We start from the raw sequence: 6,511 nt of genomic DNA, 5'->3' as shown, positions 1-6,511 counted from the left end.
TTTAAAGACAGCTGCCTCAAGGAACGGTAATTACCAAGTCCGTTTGCTGGTAGTCTCTGCCCATGGGATGATACAGAATCTTGCAGGGAGTCCATTACTTGTTCTCAAATGGTAGACGCAGATGTGAAAGGGTTACGATGTGCTCGGTCTACAATACGGCGACCTTCCCTTGTAATGTTCAGATATAATCGACCCGACTTAGACAAAGAGTACGGCTGCCATCCTGTTTCTATGCAGTCCAACATCTGGCCGTTGTCACACCTGAATGCCCCACAAATCTGGAAGGTGCGCGACTCGACCAGCCGACCGTACGTGGACCCATACTGACGCATCTTTCTAACTCCTTGCTGTGCAAAAGCGCTGTCTCAAACGAGAACCCAGAATCTCCGTATCATTCACAGTGACTATGCGACATCTGATACTGCTTATGCCGTTATGTACACTACTGGTAACAGCACTAAACTCGAAAAATACTAACGCAATATTGTCGCCTTTCTACCTGCCAGAGAGACTCTTAGCTATTCAGAAAACCGCCGACAGTGTGTGCACGTACGAAGCTACATTGACATCCTACCATGTCTTCTGGGTGCTTCATACTTTTGTCAATCAGTGTCCATCGATGGAATGTGTATCGGCACATATACACTGAAGAGCCAAACAGACTGGTATATATGCCTAATATCAGTAGACCCCCGCGAGCAAGCCAAAGTGCCGCAACACGACTTGGCGTGGACTCGACTTATGTCTGCAGTAGTTGTGGAGAGAACTGAAACCATGAACCCTGCTGCGTCGTCCATAAATCAGTAGGAGTACGAGGGGCTGGAGATCACTTCTGAGCAACACGTTGCAAGGAATCCTAGGTATGCTCAATAAAGTTCACGTCTGGGGAGTTTGGTGGCAACGGAATTGTTTAAGCTCAGATGACTGGTCCTGAAGCCACTCTGTAGTAATTCTTGAAGTGTGCGGTGTGCAATTGTCCTGCTGGAATTGACCAAGTCCGACGGACATGAATGGATGCAGGTGATCAGAAAGGATGCTTACGTATGTGTCACCTGTCAGAGGGTATCTAGACGTAACAGGGGTCCCATATCGTTCCAACTGCACATGCTCCACACCATTACAGAGCCTCCACCAGATTGGACAGTCCTCTGCTGACGTGCAGCGTCCGTCGGTTCATGAGGTTGTCGCCATACCCATCCACGTCCTTCCGCTCGATACAATTTGAAACGAGACTCATCCGACAAGGCAACATGTTTACAGTCATCAACAGTCCAATGTCGGTGCTGACAGGCCCATGCGAGGCATAAAGCTTTCTGTCTTGCCGACCACTCGAGTGGACCTTCGGCTCCGAAAGCCCGTATCGATGATGTTTCGTTGAATGGTTGGCGTGCTGACACTTGTTGATGGCCCAGCATTGAAATCTGCAGCAATTTATGGAAGGGTTGCACTTCTGTCACGTTGAATGACTCTATTCAGTCGTCGTTGGTCCCGTTCTTGCAGGGTCTTATTCGGGCCACAGCGATGTCGGAGAGTTCATCTTTTACCAGATTCCTGATATTCACGGTACATTCGTGAAATGGTCGTACAGGAAAATCCCCACTTCATCGCTACGTCGGTGATGCTGTGTCCCATCGCCCGTATCCCGACTAATACCACGTTCAGACTAACTTAAATCTTGATAACCTGCCACTGTACCAGCGGTAACCCATCTAACAACTGCGACTGACACTTTTTGTCTTATGTAGGCGTTGCCGATTGCAGCTCCGTATTCTGCCTGTTTACGTATCTCTGTAGTTGAAGACGCATGCCTGTGCCAGCTTCTACGGCGCTTCGGTGTAAATACCTATTCGTGTTACGTGGGAACAAGAATCTTTTCCCATACGGAAAATTTTTTTATTCGCTGTTTCCCATTCCATGTGCCAGATGACTACGATAATAATAGCAACAATAAAGTGAATTAAATATTTTACTATAAACTGCTTTATTATAATATAGTTTCATAGGAATGCATTTTAAAATGATATGGGGGAAAGTAGTGTACCTTGAAATACTTTTCAAAGTTTCACCTGTAGCCAGCTCAAGGTTAATAAATTTTTTTTATAAGGTTGATGCCTAAGTTCGTTGCATTTTTTCCAGGTTTAATACACACAGTAGATATACATATCAGTGACTTAAGTCATTAGTAGTATAGTCTCCTTCACTATTTACAACAGTCTGCCAACGCTGGGGTAATTTTTCCTTTCAGGGACTGTAGAAATCAAGTGCTTTTGCGGCGAAATACTCGTCGAGTCATGTTCGGAGAGCATTTTCATCCGGACAGGAAGTCCCTTGAAGGTTGTTCGAAAGCGGAAAAGGTGAAAATCTGAGAGCACAAGATCAGATGAGTAAGATGATGCGGAACAGTTTCCCAAACCAACACCAGTATAGTGGTTTTTGTCAGTCTAGCAGAATGGGGGAAGTCGTTATCGTGGTGTAGCATCACTTTACGCAGTCTTCCTGGACGTTATCCTTGGAGTGCAACTTCAAGACGTCTCAGCTGTTGACAATCAATGTCAGCTGTGATCGTTTCACCTCGGGGAAGCAATTCGCAGTACCCTACATCGTCACTGTTCCACTAGATGTGTAACATTATCTTTTGTGGGTGCGCGCAAGACTTTGAACGGTGAGTTGCTGCTTTGTTAGGGCTCAATCATTCCTTTCTTTTCCTTAGGTTAGCATAAAGATATCATTTCTCGTCGCCAGTAACGATATAGGAGAGGAATGGTCGGTGTTGTTACGGGCCAATTGATGACGAGCAAGCAGAGGTGCACATATGGTCACCTGGTGATTTTGGCTTAGTGTGCATGGTACCCGTACACCTGATTTTTGAACCTATCCCGTGGCTTGCAAATGTCGCAAGATGGTGGAATGATCACAGATCATCACGTTTGCCAGTTCTGGAGTACAGTGACATGGATCATTGGGGATTAGCGCGTTTAAACGATCTTCTTCAAACCCCGAATGCCTTCCCGAACGTGGTGAGCACTAATGTCAAAACAATCCTCCTTAAAGCGAGAGAACCATTTTCTCGAGATGCTCTGTCCAATGACGTTATCCCAATAGATGACGCAAATGTTTCTGGCTATCTGCGCTCCTTTCACCCGTCTACTGAACTCAAAAGAAGAATACGTCGAAAATGTTGCGATTTCTCCACTTGGCACTCCATTTTCTTGTTCAAAAATGTTCAAATGTGTGTGAAATCTGATGGGAGTTAACTGCTAAGGTCATCAGTCCCTAAGCTTACACACTATTTAACCTAAATTATCCTAAGGACAAACACACACACCCATGCCCGAATGAGTACTCGAACCTCCGCCGGGACCAGCCGCACAGTCCATGACTGCAGCGCCTCAGACCGCTCGGCTAATCCAGCGCGGCTCCATTTTCTTGCATCCACAGCTACACTCACTATCTCCAAATGACAAAATGACAATATGTAAACTCAAACAGTGACAGTGGACTACAAACAAAAAATTAAGTCGTTAGGTAAGCCCACATCAGCCGGAATACCAACACCAAAAACAAAAATGCTGCGAACTTACGAACCAACCTAACATTTAATGTTGAAATTTTACTAATAAATGGACCACGATTACAAGTGCTCCTCAATTACTGAAAATATACCGGACAGCCCTATTATCTACCAAAATGAACACTTCATCAAACTGTATTAGAAGATCGGTCGAGATATCTAAGCTGTTTTCTTTCTGTCCAACAGGGAACCAGCACCTCTGCCACATTGCAAACTGTGCTTTTTTTATCACCTTCCGTTGCTGTTTTCTACCTTCCATCTTATCCGCTAATCTAACCCTAACATTCCTGACGCTAGCCAATTTCTTCTCCATATTGATTTCTTCTGTACTGTTGACACACGTTTCTATTAGATGCCATTATTCACATACGACAACAACGCAATCAGAAAGTTGCTTAATTTTAATAATGTTAAATTCCACAATTCAGTACTTCACATATTGCCATTAACATCATCATCATTTGTGATTATACACATCAAAAGAAGTTTTACATCACGTCAGTTCCGAGAGTTCCGAAACCTGTACAGGAAACTGGAACAGAACGCAACATAAACATCATTTGCGCTCTTTTTATTGCTCATGAAAACCATACATTGCATGTTGTACCACCATACAGCGAGACCTTCAGACGTAGTGGTCTAAATTGCTGTACACATTGGTACCTCTAACACCCAGTAGCACGTCCTCTTGCCGTTAATGCATGCCTGTATTCGTCGTAGCATACTGTCCACAAGTTCATCAAGGCACTATTGGTCCAGATTGTCCCACTCTTCAACTGTGATTCGGCGTAGGTCCCTCAGAGAGGTTGCTTCGTCACGTCGTCCATAAACAGCCCTTTTTAATCTATTCCAGGCATGTGCGATAGGGTTCATGTCTGGAGAACATGTTGGCCACTCTAGACGAACGATGTCGTTATCCTGAAGTAAGTCACTCACGAGATGTGCAAGATGGGGAAGCGAATTGTAGTCCATGGAGATGAATGCCTCGCCAATATGCTGCCAATATGGTTGCACTATCGGTCGGAGGATGGAAATCACGTATCGTGGCGCCTTCCATGACCACCAGCGGCGTACGTCGGCCCCACATAACGCCACCCCAAAACATAAGGGAAACTCCACCTTGCTGCACTCGCAGGACAGTATGTCTAAGGTGTTCAGCCTGACCGGGTTACGTCTGAAATGGGTCTCCGATGATTGTGTGGTTGAAGGCATATGCGACACTCATCGGTGAAGAGAACGTGGTGCCAATCCCGAGCGGTACATTCGGATTGTTGTCGGGCCCATCTGTACCGCGCTGTATGGTACTGTTGTTGCAAAGATAAACGTCGCCATGGACGTCCGTCGGGAGTGAAGTTGCGCATCATGCAGGCTACTGCGCACAGCTTAAGTCGTAACACAACGTCCTGTGGCTGCACGAAAAGCATTATTCAACATGGTGGCGTTGCTGTCAGGGTTCCCCCGAGCCATAACTCGCAGGTAGCGGTCATCCACTGCAGTAGCGGCCTGAGCGAGGCATGCCATCGACAGTTCCTGTCTCTCTGTATCTCCTCCATGTCCGAACAACATCGCTTTGGTTCACTCCGAGACGCCTGGACATTTCCCGTGTTGAGAGCCCTTCCTAGCACAAAGTAACAATGTGGACGCGATCAAACCGCGGTATTGAGCGTCTAGGCATGGCTGAACTCTAGACAACACGAGCCGTTTACCACCTTCCTGGTGGAATGACTGGAACTAATCGGCTGCCGGACCCCCTCCGTCTAATAGGTGCTGCTCATGCATGGTTGTTTACATCTTTGGCCGGGTTTAGTGACATCTCTGAACAGTAAAAGGGACTGTGTCTGTGATACAATGTCCATAGGCAACGTTTGTCTTCGGGAGTTCTGCGAACCGGGGTGACGCAAAACTTTTTTTGATGTGTGTATATGTTTTTGACGTACTAGAGAAACAGTTATGTTGACTCACTAAAGATGTCTGGTTGGATATAAGATTGTTTCTGGAAGCCGTAATCCTGACGTGTGTAACAAACGCATAAATAAATGTGAAGAAGAACAGACCCAAGACAGAGTTCTTGTCTGTCTTGAAAGGAAAGTAGCTCTTACAGCAGTGGTCTTAGCCCTGGGAAGTGAATCCAAATGAACCAACACGGGAAATTACCTTTAGTTTGATATTCGGTGCTCAGAGTGTAAATAAGCAGGGGCTATGTATGCACCAGAGCCCAACTACCACATTTTGTTCTGGAAGGTGAAGACTGAGAACATTTATTACACTGTGCCTGTCACTGCAGTCCATGATTACACTGATGAGACAAAAGTCATGAGAGAGCGATGTGCTAATATACAGATGGCGGTAGTATCGCTAGCACAAGGTATAAAAATGCACTGCAATGGCAGAGATTTCATCTGTAGTCAGGTGATACATGCGAAAAGTTTTCCATCGCTGTTGTGGCTGCACGACCGGAATTAACAGACATTGAACGGAGTGAAGGACACTCCATTTCGGAAATCGTTAGGGAATTCAGTATTCCGAGATCCACGGTGTCAATAGTGTGCCGAGAATACCAAATATCAGACATTTGGACAAGGCAGTGGCCGACAGCCTTCACTTCACGACCGAGAACAGAGGCGTTTGCGTAGAGTTGTCAGTGCTAACTGACAAGCAAAGCTGCGTGGAATAACCACCCAAATCTATGTGGAGCATACGCTGAACGTATCCGTTAGGACAATGCGGTGAAATTTGGCGTTAATGGGCTATCTCAGCAGACGACAGCCACTAGTGTCTTTGATAACCAGCACGATATCGCTTGCGTCTTTACCACGTCTGTTGGACCACAGAGGAGTGGATAGCCGTGGCCTGGTCAGATGGGTCCCGATTTCTGTTGATAAATGCCATCTTTTGGTGGCTCTGTGGAGATGGGATGAAGTGGGTCCTCTGATACAACTG

The sequence above is a fragment of the Schistocerca piceifrons genome, chromosome 4 (genome assembly GCF_021461385.2).
Source record: "Schistocerca piceifrons isolate TAMUIC-IGC-003096 chromosome 4, iqSchPice1.1, whole genome shotgun sequence".
Classification (NCBI taxonomy): Eukaryota; Metazoa; Arthropoda; class Insecta; order Orthoptera; family Acrididae; genus Schistocerca; species Schistocerca piceifrons.
Note: the sequence above shows the minus strand (reverse complement) of the source record.